The following is a 15,417-nucleotide window of genomic DNA, read 5'->3' as shown; positions in this document are numbered from 1 at the left end:
GAGCCGCAGCAGCAGTGCCCCAACCACCAACTCGCTCAGCTCACAGCATGTGACGGGGGCAGGAGTGGGACGGCACAGAGCAAAACCCAAAAGCCAGTGTCCCCGAGCCAGACCTAACCCATAGGTGTGTGTGCACATGTGCTCAGACACAGGTTTGGGTTTTTTTCTTTTTTTGCGCTTTATTTTTCTAATTTTTCCCAACACGTTGCTATGAACATTTTTAAACACATGGCCACCTTGATCCATTAACATTTTACTAAACTGGTTTTACCAATCCACCCATCTTTTCCTCCCTCTACCCATCCATCAATTTATCTTCTTCTTGGTTCATTTCAAAGTAAATTGCAGGTGTGGGTGTACTTCCTCGTAAACACATCACATCTAGAGTTTCCCAACTAGGCTTCAACGGTTTGCCTACGGATCTTTTGTATCTGATTTACACAGAAATGTAAGCACACACGTTTCAAGTGAACATTTGATTGGGGTTCTGAAAACTGCATGTATCAACAGAATCCAAAGTCCTGTCCAGCTGTGAATATGACTGTCCCCATGAAGCGGCTTGGTTCCCTGCACGGTTGCTCCGCCCTCATCCTAGGTTGATTCTGTCTGTTCTAGAATTTCAAATAATGGATGCTTGTCACATGTCCCCCGTTGTGTCCAGCGTCTTGTGCCCAGCCACTGCTCCCGGGATTCACTCATGCTCTGGGCACGTCAGGAATCCACTCCTTCCCACTGCTGAGTCATACCCAGTGGATAAGCTGCGCTTTTAATGCACCGTCTCTAAGGAAGCTTTCAGAATTAAGTACACGTTTCCAAAGAACATGCCTCACATATGATTTGTTGACACAGAAAAACTGGGAGGTTTCATATAAAAATCTAGACGCCGGGTTCCCCTGGTAAGCCTTCAGATTGGGCAATCCTGGGCTTGTCTTGTCCCACGGCCACAGTGGGCTGGACGGGGATACAAAATGCACACTCACTCGCCACCTTTCTCATCACCTCCTGTGACATTCCATCTGGGCAACTTCCACCCATGTTTCCTGCCTGTCCTTAAAGATTCGTGATTTTCTGGCTCCTGTTAGTAATGACCAAGGGAATACGGAATGAATTAATGAAGACGTGTGACTTCACTGGCTATGTTGTCCCCAAGACCCTGCAACGGAGTGGATAAGAGTCCAGATTTGAAGTCAGTCAGTCACATCCGAGTCCAAACCCCTTCTCTACCTCATAGCATCTCCACTACCCTCTTAAAGTGATGAGAGAATGAAAACACTAATTGACCAGGTGCTGTAAAGATCAGGGAAACTACCTAAACTTCCCAGCACACCAGGCTGGTGGTTTCTAAGCATCGATATTGTTATTATGATCATCATCTGTCTCTGCAAGACAGTGAGGTCAACTCATGCTTCACTCCGACTCTCCAGTGTGGCCATTTGAAACCTCTGAGTCCTGAGGGAGGTGATTGTGCCTAACAGGAGGGAGGAATTCTTTAACCCCTGTGCCCTTCTTTCCAATTAGTCCCCATCCCGAGCCTGAGTTTATTCCCAGATAGAAGCCACCAGCAAAGTCTATGTCGGCCAGCTGAGCAGAATCTGCTTCCCTGTGCTTTGGAGCACTTGGGATGAACGCACTGGAGGTCTCCCAAGACCAAATGAAGTGCCTCAAAGGGTAGAGAACCTCGGAACAGAGAACGCGGTGTTAGTGCACAAAGTCCTGGGTGCTGTCGGGAGAGACGGGTGCTCCCTGATGGTAACAACTGGGTGCCATCTGGAGAGATATAAAGTCAAATCCTTATTTCATCCTTGCAGAAAAACGAATTCCAGATGGGTAAAGGATCAAAACATAAGATAATAGAACTGTTAAAACACTAAAAGAAAGGGTAGATTTCCTTTTATAAACTCTTGATGAAAAGAAAGATTAAGGACTACTTAAAATTCCCAATCCATATATGAGAGGCACATTTAAACAAATAAAATAAGCAATTTCTGCCTTGAAAAGCAATAATATTAAAAGATATAAAAAGGGCTGGGTGGTGGCTCAGTGGTGGAGCCTAGCATGTGCGAAGCACTGGGTTCGATGCTCAGCACCACATTGAAAAATAAATAAAATAAAGTCATTATTTTAAAAAAAAAAAAAAGACATAAAAAAGCTCAGGGGGAATATTTTTGTGAACCAGAAGAAACGGTCATTTCCTAAAAATAAAGAAAGCCTATAAACCAGTATAAAAAAAACCAACCACTCGATTAAAAAATGGACACATTTCCTTCAAATAAGAAAATACAGGGGCTAGGGGTGTGGCTCAGTGGTAGAGCACTTGCCTAGCATGCACGAGGCTCCGGGACTGCAAATAAAAAAAAAAAAAAAGAAGAGAAAACGTAAGTGGTTCTCAAACATAGGAAAATATGCTCCCCCACACTAATTACAAGATAAACGCAAATGAAAACTATAGCAACATATTTTTAACTTCTAATTGGCAAAAATCAACATGTTTGATAACAAATTGTGGCGTTGAGATTGTGGGGAAACAGTCCCTTTCCTAATTGCTTGTGAGATGAGAAATGCATAAACATCTTTCAAGAGCAGGTTGGCACAATCTTTTCACGTTAAAAATGCACACGGTGTGACCCAGCAACTCCGCTGTGATCCTCCGGTGGCACGCGTGAAGGTCACTCGCAGCATCAGGAACAGCGTGAATCAGCGGGGGTGACGCAGAAACTGTACGTGTGTGATCGGTAAGACACAGGACGGTTTATCCATGCAACGAAATACTCCTCTCTCTAGCAATACAGGACGATGTCAAAAATATGATAAACTTGGGAGGAGGGAGAGGAGAGGGCAAAGCCAATGCAGAACAGTGAGCAAGGTGAGCCTCTGGTGCAGAGATGGGGCAGGAGAAGAACTGAGGCCAAGCACCTGGGAGGCACCCAGGGCCACAGTGAGCTCCGGAGGGTGAAACGCCAGCGGAGGTGGTTCACCCCATCAAATACGGCACTGCGTGCAGCATGACTTATTCAAAAGTGTTTTTGTTTAAAATATAGTGGAACTGCTGTCTCTGGGTCATTTAAACTGGGATGAATATTTTAGCAGACCATTACAGAGAGGACACAAGCATCATTAGAATGGTCCAAAGAGATTCCCCTGTAACCCAGGAATTCTGGGAATTTCCTGAAAGACGTCAGCACGAGCTGATTTCGCTGCAGTCAAGATAATAAAGTGTTTCTATTAGGCTCCTAGAAGCACAGCCTGCCTGCGGCCGGGTCCCCTCATCTAGGCACGCAGCAGAGGCGAGGCTCTGGCCACTTCTGAAGAGGCAGGAGCCCCTTCCACACAGAGCTCAATGACCATCCGACTCGGAGAGGCCATCACACACACAGGGGTGGGGAACAGAACGGTTCTCGACATAAATGGAATTTGGAGCCATCTCAGATTTAGAACGCACTCACGCGGTAATGTGAAGGCATTTTTAGCTTCCAAATGGTAACTGACATTTGAGGTTTACTATCTGCCAAGACTTCACACGCATTATCTTTTCTAATCCTCGCCCCGCCTCTGCAAGGGGAGCATCCTGCACCGTCTCCACTTACTTATGGGTGAGAAAACCGAGGCTCAGAGATGTTTGGGCAAAGTCCCAGAGCAAGCCCCAAAGCCAGGTAGTCTGGTTCCAGAAAGTCCCTCCGCTGACCCTCCCACCTCCACTGGTTCTCAAGCCACAAGCTTGGCCTCTCAGCCACCGGGCCTCCTCCACCCTCATAGACATACACCCCAAGATGGCCTCCCAGAGATATCTGCCTCTTACTTCCCAAAGCCTGTGGCTACCTTATGTCACACAGCAAAGGGAACTAATGACGGAGTTCAGGTTGCAGATGAGCCAGCCTTGAAAAACAGAGGATCCTGAGTCCCAAAGTGGCTCGATGTCCTCACCAGGGTCCTTAAGTGTGGGAGAGAGACATAGAGAGAAGGTCAGGCTGGTGAGATGCAGGAAAGACCTGGATGCTCATGGCTGACTTCAAAGATGCAGGAAGGGCCCTGAGCTGAGGGATGTGGAGGCCTCTCGAGGCTGGGAAAGGCAGGAAACAGACCCTCCCCAGAGCGTTTAGGAAGGAACACAGCATGGCCTGTCCCGGGCATAGTCCTGTGAGCCCCTTTCAGAGCCTGAACCCCAGAACTCTAAGTACTGAGTGTGTGTTTTACGCCATTGTGTGTTAGCGTGTCACTCCAGCAAAGAAAACACTAACACACAAGTGCCATAGACAAAAACAAGCCAGCTAGACCCTGGAGGCTGAGGCAGGAGGATCGCAAGTTCAAGGCCAGCCTCAGCAACATAGTAAGAGCCTGATTCGAAATAAAAATAAAAAGGACTGGGAATGCAGCTCAGTGTTAAAGCATCCGCCTGGGTTCAATCCTCAGTGTCCAAAAAAAAAAAAAAAAAAGAGAGAGAAACATGGTGAGCTTTGGAAAGAGCAGGGTGACAATGGTCAACTCTGTAAAATAAGAGACACAACCACACAACTGTCACCATCTCCATAAAAAAAGGACAGAAAGTTAGACAGGTGCAGTGGCCCGTGCCTGTGACCCCAGCAGCTCAGGAGGCTGAGGCAGGAGGATCGATAGTTCAAAGCCAGCCTCAGCAACAGCGAGGCACTGAGCACTCAGTGAGACCCCGACTCTAAATAAAATACAAAAAAGGGCTGGGGATGGGGCTCAGTGGTCTAGTGCCCCTGGGTTCAATCCCCAGCACCACCAACTCCCCCCCCAAAAAATAAGAATGGACAGAAAGTTGAGCTGGGACCCACTGGGAACTTGAGGTTGGTCCAAAGGTCTAGCTTTGAACTCCCTGGAAAGGTGGGAACATTCTGAACTGTCCCGTGGGTGGCCACCAACCACAGATGGCTGCTGCGCACTTGAAATGTGGCTGAGAAATTAATGTTTTTAATTTTATGCCATTTTAATTAATTTCAAGGCATGGAGCCACACAGGTGGCCCTTGCTGCCTGCTGGGCAGGAGAGCTCCTGACCCGCAGGCCAAGGTCTTTCTCTTTGAGTTGCCATCTCCCACCTGCTCAGGTCCCCTGTGAACTGAGGTCAGAGCTGGCCCCAGAAACAAGCAGTGAAAGGAGGTGGTTGGGGCCGAGGCCCTGGCCCAGTCGCTTCTCCAAGGTGTGACCCAGAGCGGGTGACTGACTCCGCCGGCCGAGGCTCAGCAGCCTCCACTGCGATGGAATAAAACGACTCCCATCTTGGAACAGGAGGGGCCTGGCACGCAGTGGCTTGTCCACCCTGGCACCGAGGGCCTGGGCACCATTGCCTCTTTCACAACAGCATGCAGCGGTGAGCTCCAGCACTGGGCCCGGGGTTCCCTCCTGGTTATCAGCATCCAGCCACACAGCTGGGGACCCGGGGGAGCATGCGAGTCGAGTGGAATCCGTTTAAGTCTGATGCCTTCAAGTGCTCGGTGCTTAGTGCGATTTGAAGTACTAAATATGCTGAGGCGAAGCGCCGCAGCCCTGAGGAGCGTTTTCCTGCAGCTGGAGGGGCCAGCTCACCTGGGGCTGGGCGGGGCTGACAGGAAAGGAACCTGGAAGCTCCTGCCCCTTCCGCTCAGGCCACAAGTTCCCCGTCCCTCCTGCCCTCGCCTCGCACGACAACTGCAGGGCTCTTCCTGTGCGATCAGCAAAGACCACCTAAAAACAAGGGGAAGAAGGGGGACTCGACTCAGGCTCGGATCGGGGAAGCATGTTGGCGGAGCCCAGAGGCTCCTGAGGCACCCTTCCCTGGCCGAGGCGAGAATCTGCCGAGGGCTTGACCAGGAGTCAGGCTCAAGCTCCCCGAGACCCCAGGGTGCAGCCAGGATCCGGGGGACCACTGCATTGCGCCATGACCCCCTTTTCTGTCGCTTTTGCTTTTGGATTATGTGCCTAACACAAAACCAACCACCTAACACAAACCAACCACCCAACACAAAACCAACCACCCAACACAAAACCAACCACCCAACACAACAAAACCAACCACCCAACACAACAAAACCAACCACCCAACACAACAAAACCAACCACCCAACACACACCAACCACCCAACACACACCAACCACCCAACACACACCAACCACCCAACACAACAAAACCAACCACCCAACACAACAAAACCAACCACCCAACACAACAAAACCAACCACCCAACACAACAAAACCAACCACCCAACACAAAACCAACCACTCAACACAACAAAACCAACCACCCAACACAAACCAACCACCCAACACAAAACCAACCACCCAACACAACAAAACCAACCACCCAACACAACAAAACCAACCACCCAACACAACAAAACCAACCACCCAACACAAAACCAACCACCCAACACAACAAAACCAACCACCCAACACAACAAAACCAACCACCCAACACAAAACCAACCACCCAACACAACAAAACCAACCACCCAACACAACAAAACCAACCACCCAACACAACAAAACCAACCACCCAACACAAAACCACCACCGGCCAATTTAAGGCAAACAATTCAGTGGCATTTCGTGTTTTACTGTTCAGTTCTAAAACGTTTTCCTCACTCCAAAAGGAGAGAACTCTGTGTCAGTTGGGTAGACCCTGCCCTTCCCCTTTCTGCAGGATGGAAGTTCCAACTTTGTCCCCAGGAGAAACCCCATCAGCGCCATAGCGGGGGACGCCCCAGTCTCCCCCTTTGGGTTCCAAGCCCAGGTACCTCCGTACACCGCCGCCTTCTCCATCTCCTCTCAGAGCTACCCACAAGAGGGATGGCCCCTTCCCGGCCACAATTCTTTCTCCCAGATCCACAAATCACGTGAGTCTCAGCCGAGTGTTCCGACGTGCCCAGCCCCTCGCTTCCCCCCACAAAACCTCAAGGTTAATTCAGGGCAGATGGGAACTGGTGAGACTTCAGCCATTTCGATCTTGAAAACCTCCAAAAATAGCTGAACTCTAATGCATATTTCAGGTTAGTCCTGTTTATTTTCCCTCTGTCCACACCAGCAGCTAATTTCCCCAGAGAGGGCAGGAAAGCAAGGCTGCCGCCAGGAAACAGAAAACGCAGCGTTGGCTTCTCCCTTGACCGCCCGTGGGGAAGGCCTCCAGGGCCACATCCCGCTCAGAGAGGCCCCGAGGACAGGGCCTCCTCCTGCACGGGCAAAAGATTCAAATGCACCCAGCACCGAGGCCTCCTGGACGCCCACTCCAGACCAGGACCTCCGGGCCTTCTGGGTTGGCAAGGAGACAGACGGCACCAGGCAGCCCCAGGGCCCAGGCTTGACCCTCTCTTCTCAGCCAGGCAGGGGAAGAAGAAAGAAAGAAACAGCAACAGGGTTCAAACTCCAAAGTGAGGAAGGACCATAGGGAGCTGACCTCCTCACGGTCAGGGCCAAAGACAGACGATGGTGGGTGGGTCTTGGTGCAGGACAGCAGAAAATCCACTTAGATGGATTATTGTCACAGAAGCACAGTCACCTGCAGCCAGAGTGGAAGATGTGGGAACCCAAGGAGGAGGACCCAGTTCTCCACCCCTCGCTGCCAGCAATCTGCGTACCATGAAGGTGACGGGCTGTGGACCCAGGCTCTGCGCAGACTTTCCGGCCGTTGATGCAGCTCTTGGGTGAGGGCTGCCCGGCCAAGCCCAGACCTCTAACTGGTGCCTTCCGTGGCTCTGATAGAAACCTCATGTCCCCTGGTCTATAAAGGCAGATGACTCGGGAACTCCAAAAATGACATCCAGAACTTGGCTCCTGAAAGAACAAGCTAGTCGGAAGGCATCTGCCGTGATCCCCACCCAGACACTTCACAGAGACCTGGCCAGGGTGGGGATCCTCGTCTCCCTCTTCCATCTGCAGGAAATCCACAGACTAAAACTCCAGCATCAGAACATTCGTGAAGAAGGGGATTCGGTAACCTAGACGGCTGGGCTAAGTCACGTCCTTGGACGTGCACTTGGACCACCCAGATTTCCCCCACGTCTTCAGCAGTCTCTCGAATTCATAGAGGTGCTCGAGTGACTGGAGCCACCCAAATCTGCACTACGCTCTCTGTGCTCTAGAGACATTCTGCAAGGCATGACCTCTGAGAAGAAGGGTCCAGGACCTGCCAGACGGGAGCAAAAGAGGTGGCAAAACCCAGGGCACTCTGGCTTAATCGATCATCCCTTTCTCTGTTCACAGTATTGGACACCTACTATGTGCCTAAGGCTGCTGGTATACCCATGCTGGTTTGCATGGGCGCCTCACTGTTCCACTCTGGCCGATTCTTCTGAGTTAAGTGGCCTTTGTGGGTTTTTTAGATTTAAATTTACACAGGAAGAAAACAAATCTTCAAGGGTTCAAATGTCCCATCCAAGGTCACCAGCTCCATGGTGGGGTCAGCATCTGAACCCATATCCAAGGTGGCGTCGACTCCTCCGTGCACTGCTCTGGAGGAAGCCGGAACCCCAGGGGAATCACAGCCCCGCTCTTGACGCGGCTCCACAGAGCCGTCTCCTTTCCAGGCCTGCCAGTCATCGCCAGCGCCCCAAGACAACGCCTGCTCCTCCCCTGTCCCTCCTCTCCCGAAAACCTCATCTGCACGAGCTTTTAAACGGTGCTTTGGCTCATCCTCTGAGGACCTCTGGGGGAAGGAGAGACTAGCTTTCTCTGGAGTCTGCCAGGTCTAAATCAAAAGTTTTCCTCCCGGGATGGCCAGTCAGGATGGACTTCGTCCAGCTCTTTCCCACTTGAGGGACAGATGGTGTCTCTTCTACCTGCCTGGTTTTTGTTGGTTTTTTTCCTTAGAACACTTTCTCCTGGAGAACAGATGGCACGTGTGTGCAGACTTGTTCCTCCCCTCCTCTGCCCACGGCAGACATGGCTAATCGATCCTGGCATTCTTTCCCACCTTCCCTGCTCAGCCTCAGCCTTCTCTATTTCCAGGCATCTACTCGCAACCCAAAGAAATCCACGCTCCATCCTCTTCCTAAAGCAGGACCACGTCTGACTGAGCTTTCAGACCGTCCTTTGGCACTAAGAGAAAGATACCCACCCCTTAGCTTCCTGGAAACATGGCTCATTTCAGGAAAGCCGTTTCTTGCCATAGAACCTCGGTGCGGATCACACGTTGACCACCTGACCTGGCAACTATTACTTACGCACAAAGAGAATGTGTCCCAGTGTGATTTCACGGTGAGTCCTTTCCACCTGACCCCACCCAAATGTCCTGGGCACGTCCTTAACTAAAGGAAATTGGAACTGTGTTTCCTTTGGAATCTGGAGAACCTCACCACGTACCGTGAGATGAGGAGGATGGGCTGGACTAGACGCGTGAGTCTGAATCCTCCCGCCACCCGGGACTGCACAGAGCCTGGGGAAACTGAGATGCTGCAGGTTCTGCCCGAGCTCCCAAGGCCGGCAGGAGCCACGGCATTATCTAGAGAGAGTCCAGCCTTCCTCGTAGGTGGGTGCGCCCTTCACCCAGATCTGGGGACTCCCTGCCTCCCTCTCCATCTGCACAAAGCCAAGAAAACAAAACTTCCGTGTCAGAACTTGTCCCACGGCCACTTTGATGAGACCAAGGAGCTCCTGAAAGAGGAGCTCACAGGCTCAGAAAGGGCTCCCCTGTGACCGTGCAGCTTCACAGCCCACCCCACGCAGAGGGCACGCACCAGAAGGTCAGTGTCACTCAACCCGGCCCCTGGCACCTCTGGATTGCCCTTGTCCTTGCCCCAGGAAGTTAGAGTGGAGCTGTAATTCTGCACTTTGCCTAGGTTTGCCACGTAGGTCCAAATTAAAGATAAACTCTATTTGGGTGGGCCAGGGGCTGGGGGGGACTATGCTTTTGCAAAGTGAATGCCTCCTCCAACTGTAAATGTGCCTTTGGTCCCCAGAGGATTCTTCTGGCTCTTTCTAAATTCGGTCTGTTCCTCCAGTGCCCCAGGCAGACGTCACTAACCGACTGTGGGTCTCATTGGCTCTGAGGTGGGAAGCAGCCTCAGATGCGCCCCCTGCACAGGGCTCCAGAAAACCACAACCAGTCAGTAAGAGAGAGACGTGAGGAGAAGCCTGCCTGCCACACTGCCATCCAGAGTGGACCTGGACGCTCCATGTGGAAGTGGCCCTGCAGCTGCGGTGGGTGGCAGGTAGTTCCCCTTCCCTCTCCCCATCTGTCTGCCGTGGCCTTTCCTGTGCCCCAGTGCCCAAGTCCCCTGCACGCCTGGACTGTCCACAGAGAAACCCAGATCATCCTGCTTTCTCTGGGCATTGTCCAGTCTCCCTGGACCTGGCATCTCCACCTCCTCTGCTCCCTTTGAGCCCTCACAGGAGGAAGGGCCGCCTCTCCCAGCAGAGCCCTGGAAGCCCGAGCCCCTCTGGACGTGTCCCAGCCCCCTGGGAAACAACACTGGCTCATTCTAGAAATGCCGTGCTGACCAACTTCTAGTTTTTTTTCCAAAAATCTTCTGAGGCACCATCCGAGGTGATCTTCCAAATAATCTTAAGGAGCAAGTATTTAATAACTGAGATTCGATGTCACACAGAAGCAGGCCTGAGCCTTGCTGTATCCCTGCAGGCTGGGGGAGACTTGGCCTCACTTTGCCTCTTTTCCCTCCCCAGGACATGGGGTGGGCACCTGCTTCCTAGGGTCATGGTCAAGAGTAAGAGAGAAAAGCCGGAGCCGCTTATCCCAGCCCCAGGCCCCAGAATGCCTGCCTGCGGCTGCTGCTGTCTAACACATTCTGTCCCCCATTTGGTTTCCTAAAAGGAGACTGGAGAGAAGGATTTGAATGCAGACGACATATTTCTGGGGAGATCTCAGAAAACAGCAGAAGGGGAGCCACGGGGAGGGGCAGGGCCAGGAGGCGACCAATGCAGTGTGGATTGCAGGTCACCACTGGGTGGCCCTGGGCTCCATCCCAAAAGGGACTCTGGGAGTTGGCCGGAGCATGCCACCCAGTGACCCCACCAAGGGGCATGGGCTCACCAGGTCGGGCTCACTGCTGGTTGAGAGCTACTCCTGGGCGGGGCCAGTCCCCAGCGCTCCCAGCTGGCCTTGTGGGTGCAACACAAACAGCGAACCCTATCTAACCTTCGAGACAGAAGGACAGGGGAGGGACGGCACCCACAGATTCAGAGAGCAAGCATGGTAGGGTTCTTTGGAAAGCCCAAGCTCATGCCAGTACCAAGTGGCACTAGGGCAGGAGAGAGAGAGAACTGTACACCTGCAATGTGCTAGTGTCCATATTCATCTAGTGAGGTCAGTGGGCAAATGATGGACGTCAACTGCCTCCCCCAAGCTGGACAGTCGAGAAACACCAGATGCCACAAGACTGCTCAAAGGCGTTTCTCTCCTTTCTGTCCTAAAATTTTCCCACTAGGACTGGAACCCCCACCCCGACAAGCACATACACTTGATTTCTCCATCCATCCATCCATCCATTGGCTACTGAATACCCCCAGACTCCAGCCCTTCCACAGAAGATGGAGAACATGAGCAGCCAAGACCTTGGCCTTCCTCCCAGACACAGGGACCATCCAGCGATTGCGGCCAAGTCCTGCAGAGAAACCGAAGCAGTTTCCCCAGCAGAGCTCCTTGGCCTTTGGTGTGCACGGGAATGAGCCGGAGAATCATTCCTGAGCTGCAGGCTGCTACACAGGATCTGCTGGGGGCCGAGTCCACAGCCCCAGCCAGCTCCCTGCGGGCTCCTGTGCTGCCAGGCTGGAGCGGAAGAGCTCCCGGAATCACTAGGGAAGCTAGAGAGGAACTGAGTCTTTCTTGTCACCCAGACGTTGGTCTCCCTCCTTCTGGAAGGAGGAGGAACGTAGGAAGAGCGTGGCTGGAAGGGATCCTTCAAGATGATCTGATCCGGAGGACGAGAAGGCGACTCTCACCGTGCCCCACAGGGAACGAGGGTCTCTGTGGAGACATCGCCCTGCCCTGTCTCAACGGTGCCCGGACACTCGAGTGCCAAGGGACTTTCGCATGGTCTCCGCTCCTCTGTGGAGCCCAGTAGAGGAGGATTTGTGAAACCAGTGGGTCTCCTCGGAGCCTGCGAAGGGCTGAGCTGGCACCTGTGGGTTGGGCTGGAACTGCAAGCTCAGGACAACTCGGGCACGCGATTGAGGTCACAGCCACGGAATGCCTAAGCCCATGATGAGCAGAGTCTGCCCTCCAGCTTTCCAATTCATCCTGGGTCTTTTTTTTTTTTTTTCCCTGAGAATTTTTCAGTCCCTTCACCGTTCTTGAATACATCCATCTAATTAAGCCTAAATGAGCTAGCTGGAAGCGCATGCAAATGGGGTTAGATTTTATTTGAAGTTCCCTAAACCCAAATATAATGACAGTAAAAGAGCATTCACCCAGGAAGACACGCGTGATCTACCAAAGAGCCTGCAAGACCGCGCGTGTCAATCAATATGTTCAAATAAGCAAGGTGCGTACCGTTATTAAACACACTGTCATACAGGATGATGCTGTAATTTGTAGGAGAATAGGGAACAGGATGCAGAATCCTGTATCCCTAGGATAAATCCCCCTCCCTGTTTTGCCGAAGCGAACTTGAAGAAATTTCTATGACAGGCAACTAAAAGACTCTTGATTAACGGACAGGTTTCCAGATGGGCCGAGCCAGCCAATGTTCCCAGCTCAATGAACATGTGTTTTTGAATGAGTGAACAATACTGTAACCCAAAAGAAGATCATTATGTAGAATTGTTGGTATCAGCGAGACAAGAGGAGGACCTTCTCTCACTCCTAATATCTAACTCTGCTGTCCCAGCCTCTGACAAAAGGAAGGTCGCAAACAGCATCAGCAAAGGGCACAGAGAATTGGATGTTTGGAAAGAGGTCTGAATACAAAGATGTCCGAGTCTGGTCTCTGCTCCATTACCAAATGGCCTCTATAAATCGCTCAGACCTTGGCTGTTCCTACCCTAAAGTGAGTCTGTACCAAGAATGAGCTGCCGCCTCCCCCGCACCGCTCCCTCCCTGTCTCCCTCAGAGCACATTCTCCTTCAGGGGAAATTGCCTCCAAGGCGGCACAGGAGGGAGCATCTCTCAGTCCACGGTCAGCAGGGCAGGAGGGGTGAGAGGTACAACCCAGGCCCGTCTCAAGTCGCAGGCTAGAATCCTAGAAAGAAAAGTGCTCTCTCGGCCCCTGGGCATGAGGGACAAGGTGTGGCTTTGGCTCTGACCCCAGTGCAATCCTGAAAGCAGCCAGCCTGAGAACGAAGCTGACTTGCAAAATAAAGAAGAACTGGAAAAAAAAAAAATATTCCAGAGAACTGAAGCCAGAGGGACTGTCACCCTGCTCCTGGACAGGCTCTTCCCCTGGACGTGGCCTCAGAGAAGCCAGGCGGCTCCCTTTGTTTCTATGCCTCTGCAGTTGAGTTTTCTATGACTTGAAAATGGATGGCTCCGCGGCTGCTGGCTTCAGAGGGGCCTGCAATGCCACACGCATGGTCTGTCATGCCGGGACTGAATCGAGCGATCTGCATGAAAGCACTTTGTAAACGCACAACTGGTCTAGGAAGGCTGAGAAGTATGGGTGGCCCCCCAAACATCTGGGAGTCAAAGAGTTAATCTTCCTCTCAAGCCCCAGAAGACATTTTCGTTAAATGCAGTGAAAGAAGCAGAATGAAGTGTTCTTTTTGATAACCATTGGCTTTGAGGAGCAAAAGCCAATTATGCAGCGCTTCCTGCCCATTTATTCAGCCCCGTCTAGGAGGACCCATCACCGAGCCAGACTGGCCCTAACTGGACTGGTTCAGAGAGGCTGGGAAGACAGCTGCACAGGGGAGCTCCATCCCGGCACTCGGCACTCAGGGGAGGAGGGTGGAGGAACGTCCCCGGGCAGGGCCCATCACCTGTGCTGCTCGGGAAGCTCTGGTCTGAGGATGGTGCAGGAAAGCCAGCAGGAGATGAGGCCTGCTGACGCCTGTTGGTGGCAAGGAGCCGGGGCCACGGCCATGCACTGTCACCAGAGCTGCAGGACCTGGAACCTCTTGGTCTGCAGAAGGGGAGGCCAGCGCGTGCTCCACAACCCCACAGTCGTGGGAGGCTTCGGCTGGAGGCGGAGATCCCCTCTTGTCACCTTTCTGTAAGAGAGGAGGAGGGGCAGCCCCAGAAAGCCAGCCGGCCCCGCAGCCCACAGGTGTCATCAGCGTGGACTCCACAGCAGCCCCGACTTGGCCAGGGCCTCTGGGTGCTCATGACCACGCCCTGGTCGTGCAGTGGACACCCCACCGGCACCCCCAGCACGCCAGGCCCTAGGTGGAGATGGAAGACTGGCCACGCGAGGTCCCTGCCCTCCTAGAGCTTACACTACTCCAGAGAGGAGGGGGGACAAGCAACCAGTATAAACACAAGTAAGACAGGTCATTCCACAGACCGCAAGCGTCGAACCCCACACCTCAGGCGGCCTGGCAGCAGCGCCAAGCAGCGCACCGCCACCCCCCGCCACCCCCCATCCCCTCTTCCTGCTCTACTTCTCTACAACTCGCAAACTCCACGGAACCTACCCGATTATTTACTCATGTGTGTATTGTGTATTTCCCATCTTTCCTGCGAGAGTAAAAGCTTCATAAAGGCAAGAATCACCGTCTTGTTCGCCAGCGCAGCCCGAGTGCCCCAACAGCAGCCGGCACAGAGCGGATGCAGGCGATCTTTGTTGAGTTGTTGATTTAATAGAAGATTAAAACAGTGGCAAGTGCAGAAAGAAAAGGCAGGGAATAGAATGCAGAGTGCCACCCCCACCAAGCCCATGGGCCCGACAACCACTTAATTCCCAGTGCAATGACCTGAGGGAGCCGGGGGCCACTGGGGACATCAGATCATGAAGGATGAGTGCCTTCTGAAAGAGACCCAGAGCGCGCCACCCCTCCCTGCGGGAGGCTCCAGAGCCATCCGGGAGCCGGAAGGCAGGCCTCCCCAGAACTGAACCTGCCGGCACTCTGACCCGGGCTTCCCCGCTTCCAGACTGTGCGCGCTAACTCCTGTTGGTTATGAGCCACCCAGGTAGGGGACCCTGCCACAGAAGTCCTGACGGACCAACACGGGGCAACGGGTAGAAGTGGGGCTGGGGTCGTACTCTAGAGAGCGGACGGAGGCCTCTCTGGGTAGGTGGCAGGAGAGCTGGCCATGCAGCTCAGTGGCCTCAGGGGTGGTGACCCAGGGAGAGCCTCCTGGGCAGCGAGGCCTTCAGGCAGGAAGGTGACCAGCAGGATAGCAGATCCAAGAGGACGAAGACAGAGGAGGACGGGGTGGCCAGAGCCGGGCTGGAGAGGGTAGGGGCCAGGAACCCTGCACCCTGCTGGCGGCATGCAAGCTCAGTGTCACAAGTCACAAACACACCTGCCACAGTGCCCGGAACGGAAAGAGTAGGGTCTGGGGTCAAGGCTTGTGAGGCCCCATGGACTCCTCCTC

The sequence above is a fragment of the Marmota monax genome, unplaced genomic scaffold (assembly GCF_021218885.2).
Source record: "Marmota monax isolate L192 unplaced genomic scaffold, Marmota_monax_Labrador192_F-V1.1 WCK01_AAM20220418_F8-fsc00035, whole genome shotgun sequence".
NCBI classification, from domain to species: domain Eukaryota; kingdom Metazoa; phylum Chordata; class Mammalia; order Rodentia; family Sciuridae; genus Marmota; species Marmota monax.
This window is presented reverse-complemented; position numbering follows the sequence as displayed.